Source organism: Scyliorhinus torazame, chromosome 10, assembly GCF_047496885.1.
Source record: "Scyliorhinus torazame isolate Kashiwa2021f chromosome 10, sScyTor2.1, whole genome shotgun sequence".
Taxonomy (NCBI): Eukaryota; Metazoa; Chordata; class Chondrichthyes; order Carcharhiniformes; family Scyliorhinidae; genus Scyliorhinus; species Scyliorhinus torazame.
Genome location: NC_092716.1, coordinates 184,950,688 through 184,969,844, shown reverse-complemented (window position 1 = coordinate 184,969,844; position 19,157 = coordinate 184,950,688). Strand labels below are relative to the sequence as shown.

The 19,157-nt window shown below is 61.5% G+C and overlaps 1 protein-coding gene across 7 annotated transcripts in view; it reads right to left on the bottom strand.

Moving 5' to 3' along the window:
- sirt3 (sirtuin 3) overlaps nucleotides 1-19,157 on the bottom strand; it is a 62,177-nt gene that overhangs the window by 20,175 nt on the left and 22,845 nt on the right. The window contains exon 1 of one of the 7 annotated variants that reach the window (XM_072466106.1): nucleotides 8,480-8,534. The exons of 5 other annotated variants lie outside the window; for them this stretch is intronic. The gene's annotated coding sequence lies outside the window, so the exon portion shown is untranslated. Of the gene's footprint in view, nucleotides 1-6,205; nucleotides 6,236-8,479; nucleotides 8,535-19,157 lie in introns of those variants that run through there. One more of the 7 variants, XM_072466105.1, reaches the window with a different exon arrangement.

The following is a 19,157-nucleotide window of genomic DNA, read 5'->3' as shown; positions in this document are numbered from 1 at the left end:
CAACTTAATAGTCTGGAGTATAGAGTAAGGAGGAGAGATGGAAGTGGAGATAAAAGATGAAGTGGTACTGCAGTATTGATCAAGGAGTCAATTACTGCAATGAGGAGGGATGATAGCTTAGCAGGCTCCTCAATTGAGGCCATATGGGTGAAACTTAAAGACAAAAAGGAGGCAATCACGTTACTGGAAATTGTTAAGGAGAGATAGAAGAACAGATTTGTGGACAAATCTCAGAAAAGTGTAAAATAATAGGGTAATAATAGTGGGGGAATTTCAACTTCATGAATATTAATTGGGATAGGCAATGTGTGAAAGGCTTAGAGGGGACAGAATTCTTAAACGGCATCCAGGAGAGCTTCTCGCTCAAGCACATCAAGGCCTGTGAATAGTGGGAAAGGCTGAAAACGAGAACCGCGTTAAGCGCCAAACAGTTTGCGATGCAACCGGCCTGCTCCCATACGCAAAATCTGGATCTCGCCGTAGTATAGCGAGTAACCAATTATCACCACTTAAGTCCTATTTCCATACAATTAATGGAAACGACCCCATATCAAACGGCCTCCCGTCATTCATCGGCCTCCCCAGCAAGTGGTCACACTGGGTGCCCTGCAGTACAACACCGGAGGGTCGCTTTGTGGTGATCTGCTGTGCCTCCACAACCTGGCACAGCAGCAGGGCGATAGCTGGAAGTTGGGGATGAGGAACATGTGGCCACCTCCGAGGAGGAGGACGAGGATGATGAGGTGCTGCACCAACAGGGGCTGGAGGATGATCTCAGGAAGGAACTGGAGGTCCAGCTGGAGGCTGCAGGACAGGTGGCAGTGGTGAGGGTCCGGCAAACCTGGAGGGCCAGGGAGGCCCTTATACTTGCCTGCTTCACATAGGACATGGCCTGGTCCGTCATCAATACCTTACCCACCCCCATTTCCCACCCTCTCAGGGTATGTGTAGCAGGGTGCTGGGACTGTGTCGGCGGGTCACTTTCTAGGGCAGGGGGTGATGAAAACCCGCAGAGAGCTGAGTGCCAGTGCTCCTCAATCTAGCCAAATGAAGAGAAAACTGAACAATAAACTTGACCAGGATATTAATCATCATCTTATCCTGATAGCTATCATTATTTTAGACAACAAAACCTAAATTATCCAAACATTTGAGTTAAATTTGACCATCAATAACAAAGCAACGTAGTAAATCAATAGGTAAAGAAATCTGGCTAATGGCATCAATGTCACAAACCCAATTTCAATAAATAATCTACCTTATAAACTGTTCACGGGGCTGTACAAATATGGGTACTCAATGTGGGTTTGTACCTGGCATACTGTCCTTGGTGTGAGGACAAACTGGTTATACAAAGGTCAATTTGAGTATATGTGGGCGTACAGAGCTCGGCATGGATATCTATCGGACATACGGAGCTCGGTGTGGATATCTATCGGACGTACGGAGCTCGGCATGGATATCTATCGGACGTACGGAGCTCTGCGTGGATATCTATAGGACGTACGGATCTCGGTGTGGATATCTATCGGACGTACGGAGCTCATTGTAGGTATCTATTGGACGTACGGAGCTCGGCGTGGATATCTATCGGACGTACGGAGCTCGGCGTGGATATCTATCGGACGTACGGAGCTCGGCGTGGATATCTATTGGACGTACGGAGCTCGGTGTGGATATCTATCGGACGTACGGAGCTCGTCTGGATATCTATCGGACGTAAGGAGCTCGGTGTGGATATCTATCGGACGTACGGAGCTCGGCGTGGATATCTATCGGACGTACGGAGCTTTACCCGCTGTCTCTCTCACCGGGCGGTATTTACCTATCCCGCTGTCTCTCTCCCCGGGCGGTATTTACCTGTCCCGCTGTCTCTCTCCCCGGGCGGTATTTACCTGTCCCGCTCTCTCTCTCCCCGGGCGGTATTTACCTGTCCCTCTCCCCGGGCAGTGTTTACCTGTCCCGCTGTCTCTCTCCCCAGGCGGTATTTACCTGTCCCGCTGTCTCTCCCCCCCGGGCGGTGTTTACCTGTCCCGCTGTCTCTCTCCCCGGGCGGTATTTACCTGTCCCGCTGTCTCTCTCCCCGGGCGGTGTTTACCTGTCCCGCTGTCTCTCTCCCCGGGCGGTGTTTACCTGTCCCGCTGTCTCTCTCCCCGGGCGGTATTTACCTGTCCCGCTGTCTCTCTCTCTGGGCGGTATTTACCTGTCCCGCTGTCTCTCTCCACGGGCGGTATTTATCTGTCCCGCTGTCTCTCTCCCGGGGCGGTATTTACCTGTCCCGCTGTCTCTCTCCCCGGGCGGTATTTACCTGTCCCGCTGTCTCTCTCCCCGGGCGGTATTTACCTGTCCCGCTGTCTCTCTCCCCGGGCGGTATTTACCTGTCCCGCTGTCTCTCTCTCCGGGCGGTATTTACCTGTCCCGCTGTCTCTCTCCCCGGGCGGTATTTACCTGTCCCCCTGTCTCTCTCCCCGGGCGGTATTTACCTGTCCCGCTGTCTCTCTCCCCGGGCGGTATTTACCTGTCCCGCTGTCTCTCTCCCCGGGCGGTATTTACCTGTCCCGCTGTCTCTCTCCCCGGGCGGTGTTTACCTGTTCCCCTGTATCTCTCCCCGGGCGGTATTTATCTGTCCCGCTATCTCTCTCTCCGGGCGGTATTTACCTGTCCCGCTGTCTCTCTCCCCGGGCGGTATTTACCTGTCCCGCTGTCTCTCTCCCTGGGCGGTATTTACCTGTCCCGCTGTCTCTCTCCCCGGGCGGTATTTACCTGTCCCGCTGTCTCTCCCCCCGGGCGGTATTTACCTGTCCCGCTGTCTCTCCCCCCGGGCGGTGTTTACCTGTCCCGCTGTGTCTCTCCCCGGGCGGTATTTACCTGTCCCGCTGTCTCTCTCCCCGGGCGGTATTTACCTGTCCCGCTGTCTCTCCCCCCGGGCGGTGTTTACCTGTCCCGCTGACTCTCTCCCCGGGCGGTATTTACCTGTCCCGCTGTCGCTCTCCCCGGGCGGTATTTACCTGTCCCGCTGTCTCTCTCCCGGGCGGTGTTTACCTGTCCTGCTGTCGCTCCCCCCGGGCGGTGTTTACCTGTCCCGCTGTCTCTCTCTCTCCGGGCGGTATTTACCTGTCCCGCTGTCTCTCTCTCTCCGGGCGGTATTTACCTGTCCCGCTGTCTCTCTCCCAGGCGGTGTTTACCTGTCCCGCTGTCTCGCTCCCCGGGCGGTATTTACCTGTCCTGCTGTCTCTCCCCCCGGGCGGTGTTTACCTGTCCCGTTGTCTCTCTCTCTCCGGGCGGTATTTACCTGTCCCGCTGTCTCTCTCCCCGGGCGGTATTTACCTGTCCCGCTGTCTCTCTCCCCGGGCGGTATTTACCTGTCCTGCTGTCTCTCTCCCCGGGCGGTGTTTACCTGTCCTGCTGTCTCTCTCCCCGGGCGGTGTTTACCGGTCCCGCTGTCTCTCTCTCTCCGGGCGGTATTTACCTGTCCCGCTGTCTCTCTCTCTCCGGGAGGTATTTACCTGTCCCGCTGTCTCTCTCCCGGGCGGTGTTTACCTGTCCCGCTGTCTCTCTCCCCGGGCGGTATTTACCTATCCCGCTTGCTCTCTCTCTCCGGGCGGTATTTACCTGTCCCGCTGTCTCTCTCCACGGGCGGTGTTTACCTGTCCCGCTGTCTCTCTCCCCGGGCGGTATTTACCTGTCCCGATGTCTCTCTCCCTGGGCGGTATTTACCTGTCCCGCTGTCTCTCACCCCGGGCGGTATTTACCTGTCCCGCTGTCTATCTCCCCGGGCGGTATTTACCTGTCCCGATGTCTCTCTCCCCGGGCGGTATTTACCTGTCCCGCTGTTTCTCTCCCCGGGCGGTATTTACCTGTCCCGCTGTCTCTCTCCCCGGGCGGTATTTACCTGTCCCGCTGTCTCTCTCCCCGGGCGGTGTTTACCTGTCCCGCTGTCTCCGGGCGGTATTTACCTGTCCCGCTGTGTCTCCCCCGGGCGGTATTTACCTGTCCCGCTGTCTCTCTCCCCGGGCGGTATTTACCTGTCCCGCTGTCTCTCTCCCCAGGCGGTATTTACCTGTCCCGCTGTCTCTCTCCCCGGGCGGTATTTACCTGTCCCGCTGTCTCTCTCCCCGGGCGGTATTTACCTGTCCCGCTGTCTCTCTCCCCGGGCGGTATTTACCTGTCCCGCTGTCTCTCTCCCCGGGCGGTGTTTACCTGTCCCGCTGTCTCCGGGCGGTATTTACCTGTCCCGCTGTGTCTCCCCCGGGCGGTATTTACCTGTCCCGCTGTCTCTCTCCCCGGGCGGTATTTACCTGTCCCGCTGTCTCTCTCCCCAGGCGGTATTTACCTGTCCCGCTGTCTCTCTCCCCGGGCGGTATTTACCTGTCCCGCTGTCTCTCTCCCCGGGCGGTATTTACCTGTCCCGCTGTCTCTCTCTCCGGGCGGTATTTACCTGTCCCGCTGTCTCTCCCCCAGGGCGGTATTTACCTGTCCCGCTGTCTCTCTCCCCGGGCGGTATTTACCTGTCCCGCTGTCTCTCTCCCCGGGCGGTATTTACCTGTCCCGCTGTCTCTCTCCCCGGGCGGTATTTACCTGTCCCGCTGTCTCTCTCTCCGGGCGGTATTTACCTGTCCCGCTGTCTCTCTCCCCGGGCGGTATTTACCTGTCCCGCTGTCTCTCTCTCTGGGCGGTATTTACCTGTCCCGCTGTCTCTCTCTCCGGGCGGTATTTACCTGTCCCGCTGTCTCTCTCCCCGGGCGGTATTTACCTGTCCCGCAGTCTCTCTCCCCGGACGGTGTTTACCTGTCCCGCTGTCTCTCTCCGGGCGGTATTTACCTGTCCCGCTGTCTCTCTCCCCGGGCGGTGTTTACCTGTCCCGCTGTCTCTCTCCCCGGGCGGTGTTTACCTGTCCCGCTGTCTCTCTCCCCGGGCGGTGTTTACCTGTCCGCCTGTCTCTCCCCCCGGGCGGTATTTACCTGTCCCGCTGTTTCTCTCCCCGGGCGGTATTTACCTGTCCCGCTGTCTCTCTCCCCGGGCGGTATTTACCTGTCCCGCTGTCTCTCTCCCCGGGCGGTGTTTACCTGTCCCGCTGTCTCCGGGCGGTATTTACCTGTCCCGCTGTGTCTCCCCCGGGCGGTATTTACCTGTCCCGCTGTCTCTCTCCCCGGGCGGTATTTACCTGTCCCGCTGTCTCTCTCCCCAGGCGGTATTTACCTGTCCCGCTGTCTCTCTCCCCGGGCGGTATTTACCTGTCCCGCTGTCTCTCTCCCCGGGCGGTATTTACCTGTCCCGCTGTCTCTCTCCCCGGGCGGTATTTACCTGTCCCGCTGTCTCTCTCCCCGGGCGGTGTTTACCTGTCCCGCTGTCTCCGGGCGGTATTTACCTGTCCCGCTGTGTCTCCCCCGGGCGGTATTTACCTGTCCCGCTGTCTCTCTCCCCGGGCGGTATTTACCTGTCCCGCTGTCTCTCTCCCCGGGCGGTATTTACCTGTCCCGCTGTCTCTCTCCCCGGGCGGTATTTACCTGTCCCGCTGTCTCTCTCCCCGGGCGGTATTTACCTGTCCCGCTGTCTCTCTCTCCGGGCGGTATTTACCTGTCCCGCTGTCTCTCCCCCAGGGCGGTATTTACCTGTCCCGCTGTCTCTCTCCCCGGGCGGTATTTACCTGTCCCGCTGTCTCTCTCCCCGGGCGGTATTTACCTGTCCCGCTGTCTCTCTCCCCCGGCGGTATTTACCTGTCCCGCTGTCTCTCTCTCCGGGCGGTATTTACCTGTCCCGCTGTCTCTCTCCCCGGGCGGTATTTACCTGTCCCGTTGTCTCTCTCTCTGGGCGGTATTTACCTGTCCTGCTGTCTCTCTCTCCGGGCGGTATTTACCTGTCCCGCTGTCTCTCTCCCCGGGCGGTATTTACCTGTCCCGCAGTCTCTCTCCCCGGACGGTGTTTACCTGTCCCGCTGTCTCTCTCCGGGCGGTATTTACCTGTCCCGCTGTCTCTCTCCCCGGGCGGTGTTTACCTGTCCCGCTGTCTCTCTCCCCGGGCGGTGTTTACCTGTCCCGCTGTCTCTCTCCCCGGGCGGTGTTTACCTGTACCGCTGTCTCTCCCCCCGGGCGGTATTTACCTGTCCCGCTGTCTCTCTCCCCGGGCGGTGTTTACCTGTCCCGCTGTCTCTCCCCCCGGGTGGTATTTACCTGTCCCGCTGTCTCTCTCCCCGGGCGGTGTTCACCTGTCCCGCTGTCTCTCTCTCCGGGCGGTATTTACCTGTCCCGCTCTCTCTCCCCCCGGGCGGTATTTACCTGTCCCGCTGTCTCTCTCCCCGGGCGGTGTTTACCTGTCCCGCTGTCTCCGGGCGGTATTTACCTGTTCCGCTGTCTCTCTCCCCGGGCGGTATTTACCTGTCCCGCTGTCTCTCTCCCGGGCGGTGTTTACCTATCCTGCTGTCTCTCTCTCCGGGCGGTGTTTACCTATCCCGCTGTCTCTCTCTCCGGGCGGTATTTACCTGTCCCGCTGTCTCTCTCCCCGGGCGGTGTTTACCTGTCCCGCTGTCTCCGGGCGGTATTTACCTGTCCCGCTGTGTCTCCCCCGGGCGGTATTTACCTGTCCCGCTGTCTCTCTCCCCGGGCGGTATTTACCTGTCCCGCTGTCTCTCTCCCCGGGCGGTATTTACCTGTCCCGCTGTCTCTCTCCCCGGGCGGTATTTACCTGTCCCGCTGTCTCTCTCCCCGGGCGGTATTTACCTGTCCCGCTGTCTCTCTCTCCGGGCGGTATTTACCTGTCCCGCTGTCTCTCCCCCAGGGCGGTATTTACCTGTCCCGCTGTCTCTCTCCCCGGGCGGTATTTACCTGTCCCGCTGTCTCTCTCCCCGGGCGGTATTTACCTGTCCCGCTGTCTCTCTCCCCGGGCGGTATTTACCTGTCCCGCTGTCTCTCTCCCCGGGCGGTATTTACCTGTCCCGCTGTCTCTCTCTCCGGGCGGTATTTACCTGTCCCGCTGTCTCTCCCCCAGGGCGGTATTTACCTGTCCCGCTGTCTCTCTCCCCGGGCGGTGTTTACCTGTCCCGCTGTCTCCGGGCGGTATTTACCTGTCCCGCTGTCTCTCTCCCCGGGCGGTATTTACCTGTCCCGCTGTCTCTCTCCCGGGCGGTGTTTACCTATCCTGCTGTCTCTCTCTCCGGGCGGTGTTTACCTATCCCGCTGTCTCTCTCTCCGGGCGGTATTTACCTGTCCCGCTGTCTCTCTTCCCGGGCGGTGTTTACCTGTCCCGCTGTCTCCGGGCGGTATTTACCTGTCCCGCTGTGTCTCCCCCGGGCGGTATTTACCTGTCCCGCTGTCTCTCTCCCCGGGCGGTATTTACCTGTCCCGCTGTCTCTCTCCCCGGGCGGTATTTACCTGTCCCGCTGTCTCTCTCCCCGGGCGGTATTTACCTGTCCCGCTGTCTCTCTCCCCGGGCGGTATTTACCTGTCCCGCTGTCTCTCTCTCCGGGCGGTATTTACCTGTCCCGCTGTCTCTCCCCCAGGGCGGTATTTACCTGTCCCGCTGTCTCTCTCCCCGGGCGGTAGTTACCTGTCCCGCTGTCTCTCTCCCCGGGCGGTATTTACCTGTCCCGCTGTCTCTCTCCCCGGGCGGTATTTACCTGTCCCGCTGTCTCTCTCTCCGGGCGGTATTTACCTGTCCCGCTGTCTCTCTCCCCGGGCGGTATTTACCTGTCCCGCTGTCTCTCTCTCCTGGCGGTATTTACCTGTCCCGCTGTCTCTCCCTCCGGGCGGTATTTACCTGTCCCGCTGTCTCTCTCTCCGGGCGGTATTTACCTGTCCCGCTGTCTCTCTCTCCGGGCGGTATTTACCTGTCCCGCTGTCTCTCTCCCCGGGCGGTATTTACCTGTCCCGCTGTCTCTCTCCCCGGGCGGTGTTTACCTGTCCCGCTGTCTCTCTCTCTACGGGCGGTATTTACCTGTCCCGCTGTCCCCGGGCAGTGTTTACCTGTCCCGCTGTCTCTCTCTCCGGGCGGTGTTTACCTGTCCCGCTGTCTCTCCCCGGGCGGTATTTACCTGTCCCGCTGTCTCTCTCCCCGGGCGGTATTTACCTGTCCCGCTGTCTCTCTCCCCGGGCGGTATTTACCTGTCCCGCTGTCTCTCCCCCCGGGCGGTATTTACCTGTCCCACTGTCTCTCTCTCCGGGCGGTGTTTACCTGTCCCGCTGTCCCCGAGCGGTGTTTACCTGTCCCGCTGTCTCTCTCTCCGGTCGGTGTTTACCTGTCCCGCTGTCTCTCTCCCCGGGCGGTGTTCACCTGTCCCGCTGTCTCTCTCTCTCCGGGCGGTGTTTACCTGTCCCGCTGTCTCTATCCCCGGGCGGTATTTACCTGTCCCGCTGTCTCTCTCCCCGGGCGGTATTTACCTGTCCCGCTGTCTCTCTCTCTCCGGGCGGTGTTTACCTGTCCCGCTGTCTCTCTCCCCGGGCGGTGTTTACCTGTCCCGCTGTCTCTCTCCCCGGGCGGTGTTCACCTGTCCCGCTGTCTCTCTCCCCGGGCGGTGTTTACCTGTCCCGCTGTCTCTCCCCCGGGTGGTATTTACCTGTCCATCTCTCTCTCCCCCCGGGCGGTGTTTACCTGTCCCTCTGTCTCTCTCCCCGGGCGGTGTTTACCTGTCCCGCTGTCTCCGGGCGGTATTTACCTGTCCCGCTGTCTCTCTCCCCGGGCGGTATTTACCTGTCCCGCTGTCTCTCTCCCGGGCGGTGTTTACCTATCCTGCTGTCTCTCTCTCCGGGCGGTGTTTACCTATCCCGCTGTCTCTCTCTCCGGGCGGTATTAACCTGTCCCGCTGTCTCTCTCCCAGGCGGTGTTTCCTATCCCGCTGTCTCTCTCTCCGGGCGGTGTTTACCTGTCCCGCTGTCTCTCCCCCCGGGCGGTATTTACCTGTCCCGCTGTCTCTCTCCCCGGGCGGTATTTACATGTCCCGCTGTCTCTCTCCCCGGGCGGTATTTACATGTCCCGCTGTCTCTCTCCCCGGGCGGTATTTACCTGTCCCACTGTCTCTCTCTCCGGGCGGTGTTTACCTGTCCCGCTGTCCCCGGACGGTGTTTACCTGTCCCGCTGTCTCTCTCTCCGGGCGGTGTTTACCTGTCCCGCTGTCTCTCTCCCCGGGCGGTGTTTTCCTGTCCCGCTCTCTCCCCGGGCGGTATTTACCTGTCCCGCTGTCTCTCTCCCCGGGCGGTATTTACCTGTCCCACTGTCTCTCTCTCTCCGGGCGGTGTTTACCTGTCCCGCTGTCTCTCTCCCCGGGCGGTGTTTACCTGTCCCGCTGTCTCTCTCCCCGGGCGGTGTTTACCTGTCCCGCTGTCTCTCTCCCCGGGCGGTGTTTACCTGTCCCGCTGTCTCTCTCTCCGGGCGGTGTTTACCTGTCCCGCTGTCCCCGGGCGGTGTTTACCTGTCCCGCTGTCTCTCTCTCCGGGCGGTGTTTACCTGTCCCACTGTCTCTCTTCCCGGGCGGTGTTTACCTGTCCCGCTGTATCTCTCCCCGGGCGGTATTTACCTGTCCCGCTGTCTCTCTCCCCGGGCGGTATTTACCTGTCCCGCTGTCTCTCTCTCTCTGGGCGGTGATTACCTGTCCCGCTGTCTCTCTCCCCGGGCGGTGTTTACCTGTCCCGCTGTCTCTCTCCCCGGGCGGTGTTTACCTGTCCCGCTGTCTCTCTCCCCGGGCGGTGTTTACCTGTCCCGCTGTCTCTCTCCCCGGGCGGTGTTTACCTGTCCCGCTGTCTCTCCCCCCGGGCGGTATTTACCTGTCCCGCTGTCTCTCTCCCCGGGCGGTGTTTACCTGTCCCGCTGTCTCTCCCCCCGGGCGGTATTTACCTGTCCCGCTGTCTCTCTCCCCGGGCGGTGTTTACCTGTCCCGCTGTCTCTCTCTCCGGGCGGTATTTACCTGTCCCGCTCTCTCTCCCCCCGGGCGGTATTTACCTGTCCCGCTGTCTCTCTCCCCGGGCGGTGTTTACCTGTCCCGCTGTCTCCGGGCGGTATTTACCTGTCCCGCTGTCTCTCTCCCCGGGCGGTATTTACCTGTCCCGCTGTCTCTCTCCCGGGCAGTGTTTACCTATCCCGCTGTCTCTCTCTCCGGGCGGTGTTTACCTATCCCGCTGTCTCTCTCTCCGGGCGGTATTTACCTGTCCCGCTGTCTCTCTCCCGGGCGGTGTTTACCTATCCCGCTGTCTCTCTCTCCGGGCGGTGTTTACCTGTCCCGCTGTCTCTCCCCCCGGGCGGTATTTACCTGTCCCGCTGTCTCTCTCCCCGGGCGTTATTTACCTGACCCGCTGTCTCTCTCCCGGGCGGTATTTACCTGTCCCGCTGTCTCTCTCCCCGGGCGGTGTTTACCTGTCCCGCTGTCTCCGGGCGGTGTTTACCTGTCCCGCTGTCTCTCTCTCCGGGCGGTGTTTACCTGTCCCGCTGTCTCCGGGCGGTATTTACCTGTCCCGCTGTCTATCTCCCCGGGCGGTGTTTACCTGTCCCGCTGTCTCTCTCCCCGGGAGGTGTTTACCTGTCCCGCTGTCTCTCTCCCCGGGCGGTGTTTACCTGTCCCGCTGTCTCTCCCCCCGGGCGCTGTTTACCTGTCACGCTGTCTCTCCCCCCGGGCGGTGTTTACCTGTCCCGCTGTCTCTCTCCGGGCGGTGTTTACCTATCCCGCTGTCTCTCTCCCGGGCGGTGTTTACCTGTCCCGCTGTCTCTCCCCCCGGGCGGTATTTACCTGTCACACTGTCTCTCTCCCCGGGCGGTATTTACCTGTCCCGCTGTCTCTCTCCCCGGGCGGTGTTTACCTGTCCCGCTGTCTCTCCCCCCGGGCGGTGTTTACCTGTCACACTGTCTCTCTCCGGGCGGTGTTTACCTGTCCCGCTGTCTCCGGGCGGTGTTTACCTGTCCCGCTGTCTCTCTCCCCGGGCGGTGTTTACCTGTCCCGCTGTCTCTCTCCCCGGGCGGTATTTACCTGTCACACTGTCTCTCTCCGGGCGGTGTTTACCTGTCCCGTTGTCTCTCTCCCCGGGCGGTATTTACCTGTCACACTGTCTCTCCCCGGGCGGTGTTTACCTGTCACACTGTCTCTCTCCGGGCGGTGTTTACCTGTCCCGCTGTCTCTCTCCCCGGGCGGTATTTACCTGTCCCGCTGTCTCTCTCCCTGGGCGGTGTTTACCTGTCCCGCTGTCTCTCTCCCCGGGCGGTATTTACCTGTCCCGCTGTCTCTCTCCGGGCGGTGTTTACCTGTCCCGCTGTCTCCGGGCGGTGTTTACCTGTCCCGCTGTCTCTCTCCGGGCGGTGTTTACCTGTCCCGCTGTCTCTCTCCCCGGGCGGTGTTTACCTGTCCCGCTGTCTCTCCCCGGGCGGTATTTACCTGTCCCGCTGTCTCTCTCCCCGGGCGGTATTTCCCAATCCCGCTGTCTCTCTCCCCGGGCGGTGTTTACCTGTCCCGCTGTCTCTCTCCCCGGGCGGTGTTTACCTGTCCCGCTGTCTCTCTCCCCGGGCGGTGTTTACCTGTCCCGCTGTCTCTCCCCCCGGGCGGTGTTTACCTGTCCCGCTGTCTCTCTCTCCGGGCGGTATTTACCTGTCCTGCTGTCTCTCTCCCCGGGCGGTATTTACCTGTCCCGCTGTCTCTCTCCCCGGGCGGTATTTACCTGTCCCGCTGTCTCTCTCTCCGGGCGGTGTTCACCTGTCCCGCTGTCTCTCTCTCCGGGCGGTATTTACCTGTCCCGCTGTCTCTCTCTCCGGGCGTTGTTTACCTGTCCCGCTGTCTCTCTCCCCGGGCGGTATTTACCTGTCCCGCTGTCTCTCTCCCCGGGCGGTATTTACCAATCCCGCTGTCTCTCTCCCCGGGCGGTGTTTACCTGTCCCGCTGTCTCTCCCCGGGCGGTATTTACCTGTCCCGCTGTCTCTCTCCCCGGGCGGTATTTACCAATCCCGCTGTCTCTCTCCCCGGGCGGTGTTTACCTGTCCCGCTGTCTCTCTCCCCGGGCGGTGTTTACCTGTCCCGCTGTCTCTCTCCCCGGGCAGTGTTTACCTGTCCCGCTGTCTCTCCCCCCCGGGCGGTGTTTACCTGTCCCGCTGTCTCTCTCTCCGGGCGGTATTTACCTGTCCCGCTGTCTCTCTCCCGGGGCGGTATTTACCTGTCCCGCTGTCTCTCTCCCCGGGCGGTATTTACCTGGCCCGCTGTCTCTCTCTCCGGGCGGTGTTCACCTGTCCCGCTGTCTCTCTCTCCGGGCGGTATTTACCTGTCCCGCTGTCTCTCTCTCCGGGCGGTGTTTACCTGTCCCGCTGTCTCTCTCCCCAGGCGGTATTTACCTGTCCCGCTGTCTCTCTCCCCGGGCGGTATTTACCAATCCCGCTGTCTCTCTCCCCGGGCGGTGTTTACCTGTCCCGCTGTCTCTCTCCCCGGGCGGTGTTTACCTGTCCCGCTGTCTCTCCCCCCGGGCGGTATTTACCTGTCCCGCTGTCCCTCTCCTCGGGCGGTGTTTACCTGTCCCGCTGTCTCTCTCCCCGGGCGGTGTTTACCTGTCCCGCTGTCTCTCTCCCCGGGTGGTGTTTACCTGTCCCGCTGTCTCTCTCCCCGGGCAGTATTTACCTGTCCCGCTGTCTCTCTCTCCGGGCGGTATTTACCTGTTACACTGTCTCTCCCCGGGCGGTATTTACCTGTCCCGCTGTCTCTCTCCCCGGGCGGTATTTACCTGTCCCGCTGTCTCTCTCCCTGGGCGGTGTTTACCTGTCCCGCTGTCTCTCTCCCCGGGCGGTATTTACCTGTCCCGCTGTCTCTCTCCCCGGGCGGTATTTACCAATCCCGCTGTCTCTCTCCCCGGGCGATGTTTACCTGTCCCGCTGCCTCTCTCCCCGGGCGGTGTTTACCTGTCCCGCTGTCTCTCCCCCCAGGCGGTATTTACCTGTCCCGCTGTCTCTCTCCCCGGGCGGTATTTACCTGTCCCGCTGTCTCTCTCTCTCCGGGCGGTGTTTACCTGTCCCGCTGTCTCTCTCCCCGGGCGGTGTTTACCTGTCCCGCTGTCTCTCTCCCCGGGCGGTATTTACCTGTCCCGCTGTCTCTCTCCCCGGGCGGTGTTTACCTGTCCCGCTGTCTCCGGGCGGTATTTACCTGTCCCGCTGTCTCTCTCCCCGGGCGGTATTTACCTGTCCCGCTGTCTCTCTCCCGGGCAGTGTTTACCTATCCCGCTGTCTCTCTCTCCGGGCGGTGTTTACCTATCCCGCTGTCTCTCTCTCCGGGCGGTATTTACCTGTCCCGCTGTCTCTCTCCCGGGCGGTGTTTACCTATCCCGCTGTCTCTCTCTCCGGGCGGTGTTTACCTGTCCCGCTGTCTCTCTCCCCGGGCGGTGTTCACCTGTCCCGCTGTCTCTATCCCCGGGCGGTATTTACCTGTCCCGCTGTCTCTCTCCCCGGGCGGTATTTACCTGTCCCGCTGTCTCTCTCTCTCCGGGCGGTGTTTACCTGTCCCGCTGTCTCTCTCCCCGGGCGGTGTTTACCTGTCCCGCTGTCTCTCTCCCCGGGCGGTGTTCACATGTCCTGCTGTCTCTCTCCCCGGGCGGTGTTTACCTGTCCCGCTGTCTCTCCCCCGGGTGGTATTTACCTGTCCATCTCTCTCTCCCCCCGGGCGGTGTTTACCTGTCCCTCTGTCTCTCTCCCCGGGCGGTGTTTACCTGTCCCGCTGTCTCCGGGCGGTATTTACCTGTCCCGCTGTCTCTCTCCCCGGGCGGTATTTACCTGTCCCGCTGTCTCTCTCCCGGGCGGTGTTTACCTATCCTGCTGTCTCTCTCTCCGGGCGGTGTTTACCTATCCCGCTGTCTCTCTCTCCGGGCGGTATTAACATGTCCCGCTGTCTCTCTCCCGGGCGGTGTTTCCTATCCCGCTGTCTCTCTCTCCGGGCGGTGTTTACCTGTCCCGCTGTCTCTCCCCCCGGGCGGTATTTACCTGTCCCGCTGTCTCTCTCCCCGGGCGGTATTTACATGTCCCGCTGTCTCTCTCCCCGGGCGGTATTTACATGTCCCGCTGTCTCTCTCCCCGGGCGGTATTTACCTGTCCCACTGTCTCTCTCTCCGGGCGGTGTTTACCTGTCCCGCTGTCCCCGGACGGTGTTTACCTGTCCCGCTGTCTCTCTCTCCGGGCGGTGTTTACCTGTCCCGCTGTCTCTCTCCCCGGGCGGTGTTTTCCTGTCCCGCTCTCTCCCCGGGCGGTATTTACCTCTCCCGCTGTCTCTCTCCCCGGGCGGTATTTACCTGTCCCACTGTCTCTCTCTCTCCGGGCGGTGTTTACCTGTCCCGCTGTCTCTCTCCCCGGGCGGTGTTTACCTGTCCCGCTGTCTCTCTCCCCGGGCGGTGTTTACCTGTCCCGCTGTCTCTCTCCCCGGGCGGTGTTTACCTGTCCCGCTGTCTCTCTCTCCGGGCGGTGTTTACCTGTCCCGCTGTCCCCGGGCGGTGTTTACCTGTCCCGCTGTCTCTCTCTCCGGGCGGTGTTTACCTGTCCCACTGTCTCTCTTCCCGGGCGGTGTTTACCTGTCCCGCTGTATCTCTCCCCGGGCGGTATTTACCTGTCCCGCTGTCTCTCTCCCCGGGCGGTATTTACCTGTCCCGCTGTCTCTCTCTCTCTGGGCGGTGTTTACCTGTCACGCTGTCTCTCTCCCCGGGCGGTGTTTACCTGTCCCGCTGTCTCTCTCCCCGGGCGGTGTTTACCTGTCCCGCTGTCTCTCTCTCCGGGCGGTATTTACCTGTCCCGCTCTCTCTCCCCCCGGGCGGTATTTACCTGTCCCGCTGTCTCTCTCCCCGGGCGGTGTTTACCTGTCCCGCTGTCTCCGGGCGGTATTTACCTGTCCCGCTGTCTCCGGGCGGTATTTACCTGTCCCGCTGTCTCTCTCCCCGGGCGGTATTTACCTGTCCCGCTGTCTCTCTCCCGGGCAGTGTTTACCTATCCCGCTGTCTCTCTCTCCGGGCGGTGTTTACCTATCCCGCTGTCTCTCTCTCCGGGCGGTATTTACCTGTCCCGCTGTCTCTCTCCCGGCCGGTGTTTACCTATCCCGCTGTCTCTCTCTCCGGGCGGTGTTTACCTGTCCCGCTGTCTCTCCCCCCGGGCGGTATTTACCTGTCCCGCTGTCTCTCTCCCCGGGCGTTATTTACCTGACCCGCTGTCTCTCTCCCGGGCGGTATTTACCTGTCCCGCTGTCTCTCTCCCCGGGCGGTGTTTACCTGTCCCGCTGTCTCCGGGCGGTGTTTACCTGTCCCGCTGTCTCTCTCTCCGGGCGGTGTTTACCTGTCCCGCTGTCTCCGGGCGGTATTTACCTGTCCCGCTGTCTATCTCCCCGGGCGGTGTTTACCTGTCCCGCTGTCTCTCTCCCCGGGCGGTGTTTACCTGTCCCGCTGTCTCTCTCCCCGGGCGGTGTTTACCTGTCCCGCTGTCTCTCCCCCCGGGCGCTCTTTACCTGTCACGCTGTCTCTCCCCCCGGGCGGTGTTTACCTGTCCCGCTGTCTCTCTCCGGGCGGTGTTTACCTATCCCGCTGTCTCTCTCCCGGGCGGTGTTTACCTGTCCCGCTGTCTCTCCCCCCGGGCGGTATTTACCTGTCACACTGTCTCTCTCCCCGGACGGTATTTACCTGTCCCGCTGTCTCTCTCCCCGGGCGGTGTTTACCTGTCCCGCTGTCTCTCCCCCCGGGCGGTGTTTACCTGTCACACTGTCTCTCTCCGGGCGGTGTTTACCTGTCCCGCTGTCTCCGGGCGGTGTTTACCTGTCCCGCTGTCTCTCTCCCCGGGCGGTGTTTACCTGTCCCGCTGTCTCTCTCCCCGGGCGGTATTTACCTGTCACACTGTCTCTCTCCGGGCGGTGTTTACCTGTCCCGTTGTCTCTCTCCCCGGGCGGTATTTACCTGTCACACTGTCTCTCCCCGGGCGGTGTTTACCTGTCACACTGTCTCTCTCCGGGCGGTGTTTACCTGTCCCGCTGTCTCTCTCCCCGGGCGGTATTTACCTGTCCCGCTGTCTCTCTCCCTGGGCGGTGTTTACCTGTCCCGCTGTCTCTCTCCCCGGGCGGTATTTACCTGTCCCGCTGTCTCTCTCCGGGCGGTGTTTACCTGTCCCGCTGTCTCTCTCCCCGGGCGGTGTTTACCTGTCCCGCTGTCTCTCTCCCCGGGCGGTGTTTACCTGTCCCGCTGTCTCTCTCTCCGGGCGGTGTTTACCTGTCCCGCTGTCCCCGGGCGGTGTTTACCTGTCCCGCTGTCTCTCTCTCCGGGCGGTGTTTACCTGTCCCACTGTCTCTCTTCCCGGGCGGTGTTTACCTGTCCCGCTGTATCTCTCCCCGGGCGGTATTTACCTGTCCCGCTGTCTCTCTCCCCGGGCGGTATTTACCTGTCCCGCTGTCTCTCTCTCTCTGGGCGGTGTTTACCTGTCCTGCTGTCTCTCTCCCCGGGCGGTGTTTACCTGTCCCGCTGTCTCTCTCCCCGGGCGGTGTTTACCTGTCCCGCTGTCTCTCTCCCCGGGCGGTGTTTACCTGTCCCGCTGTCTCTCTCCCCGGGCGGTGTTTACCTGTCCCGCTGTCTCTCCCCCCGGGCGGTATTTACCTGTCCCGCTGTCTCTCTCCCCGGGCGGTGTTTACCTGTCCCGCTGTCTCTCCCCCCGGGCGGTATTTACCTGTCCCGCTGTCTCTCTCCTCGGGCGGTGTTTACCTGTCCCGCTGTCTCTCTCTCCGGGCGGTATTTACCTGTCCCGCTCTCTCTCCCCCCGGGCGGTATTTACCTGTCCCGCTGTCTCTCTCCCCGGGCGGTGTTTACCTGTCCCGCTGTCTCCGGGCGGTATTTACCTGTCCCGCTGTCTCTCTCCCCGGGCGGTATTTACCTGTCCCGCTGTCTCTCTCCCGGGCAGTGTTTACCTATCCCGCTGTCTCTCTCTCCGGGCGGTGTTTACCTATCCCGCTGTCTCTCTCTCCGGGCAGTATTTACCTGTCCCGCTGTCTCTCTCCCGGCCGGTGTTTACCTATCCCGCTGTCTCTCTCTCCGGGCGGTGTTTACCTGTCCCGCTGTCTCTCCCCCCGGGCGGTATTTACCTGTCCCGCTGTCTCTCTCCCCGGGCGTTATTTACCTGACCCGCTGTCTCTCTCCCGGGCGGTATTTACCTGTCCCGCTGTCTCTCTCCCCGGGCGGTGTTTACCTGTCCCGCTGTCTCCGGGCGGTGTTTACCTGTCCCGCTGTCTCTCTCTCCGGGCGGTGTTTACCTGTCCCGCTGTCTCCGGGCGGTATTTACCTGTCCCGCTGTCTATCTCCCCGGGCGGTGTTTACCTGTCCCGCTGTCTCTCTCCCCGGGCGGTGTTTACCTGTCCCGCTGTCTCTCTCCCCGGGCGGTGTTTACCTGTCCCGCTGTCTCTCCCCCCGGGCGCTGTTTACCTGTCACGCTGTCTCTCCCCCCGGGCGGTGTTTACCTGTCCCGCTGTCTCTCTCCGGGCGGTGTTTACCTATCCCGCTGTCTCTCTCCCGGGCGGTGTTTACCTGTCCCGCTGTCTCTCCCCCCGGGCGGTATTTACCTGTCACACTGTCTCTCTCCCCGGGCGGTATTTACCTGTCCCGCTGTCTCTCTCCCCGGGCGGTGTTTACCTGTCCCGCTGTCTCTCCCCCCGGGCGGTGTTTACCTGTCACACTGTCTCTCTCCGGGCGGTGTTTACCTGTCCCGCTGTCTCCGGGCGGTGTTTACCTGTCCCGCTGTCTCTCTCCCCGGGCGGTGTTTACCTGTCCCGCTGTCTCTCTCCCCGGGCGGTATTTACCTGTCACACTGTCTCTCTCCGGGCGGTGTTTACCTGTCCCGTTGTCTCTCTCCCCGGGCGGTATTTACCTGTCACACTGTCTCTCCCCGGGCGGTGTTTACCTGTCACACTGTCTCTCTCCGGGCGGTGTTTACCTGTCCCGCTGTCTCTCTCCCCGGGCGGAATTTACCTGTCCCGCTGTCTCTCTCCCTGGGCGGTGTTTACCTGTCCCGCTGTCTCTCTCCCCGGGCGGTATTTACCTGTCCCGCTGTCTCTCTCCGGGCGGTGTTTACCTGTCCCGCTGTCTCCGGGCGGTGTTTACCTGTCCCGCTGTCTCTCTCCGGGCGGTGTTTACCTGTCCCGCTGTCTCTCTCCCCGGGCGGTGTTTACCTGTCCCGCTGTCTCTCCCCGGGCGGTATTTACCTGTCCCGCTGTCTCTCTCCCCGGGCGGTATTTCCCAATCCCGCTGTCTCTCTCCCCGGGCGGTGTTTACCTGTCCCGCTGTCTCTCTCCCCGGGCGGTGTTTACCTGTCCCGCTGTCTCTCTCCCCGGGCGGTGTTTACCTGTCCCGCTGTCTCTCCCCCCGGGCGGTGTTTACCTGTCCCGCTGTCTCTCTCTCCGGGCGGTATTTACCTGTCCTGCTGTCTCTCTCCCCGGGCGGTATTTACCTGTCCCGCTGTCTCTCTCCCCGGGCGGTATTTACCTGTCCCGCTGTCTCTCTCTCCGGGCGGTGTTCACCTGTCCCGCTGTCTCTCTCTCCGGGCGGTATTTACCTGTCCCGCTGTCTCTCTCTCCGGGCGTTGTTTACCTGTCCCGCTGTCTCTCTCCCCGGGCGGTATTTACCTGTCCCGCTGTCTCTCTCCCCGGGCGGTATTTACCAATCCCGCTGTCTCTCTCCCCGGGCGGTGTTTACCTGTCCCGCTGTCTCTCCCCGGGCGGTATTTACCTGTCCCGCTGTCTCTCTCCCCGGGCGGTATTTACCAATCCCGCTGTCTCTCTCCCCGGGCGGTGTTTACCTGTCCCGCTGTCTCTCTCCCCGGGCGGTGTTTACCTGTCCCGCTGTCTCTCTCCCCGGGCAGTGTTTACCTGTCCCGCTGTCTCTCCCCCCCGGGCGGTGTTTACCTGTCCCGCTGTCTCTCTCTCCGGGCGGTATTTACCTGTCCCGCTGTCTCTCTCCCGGGGCGGTATTTACCTGTCCCGCTGTCTCTCTCCCCGGGCGGTATTTACCTGGCCCGCTGTCTCTCTCTCCGGGCGGTGTTCACCTGTCCCGCTGTCTCTCTCTCCGGGCGGTATTTACCTGTCCCGCTGTCTCTCTCTCCGGGCGGTGTTTACCTGTCCCGCTGTCTCTCTCCCCAGGCGGTATTTACCTGTCCCGCTGTCTCTCTCCCCGGGCGGTATTTACCAATCCCGCTGTCTCTCTCCCCGGGCGGTG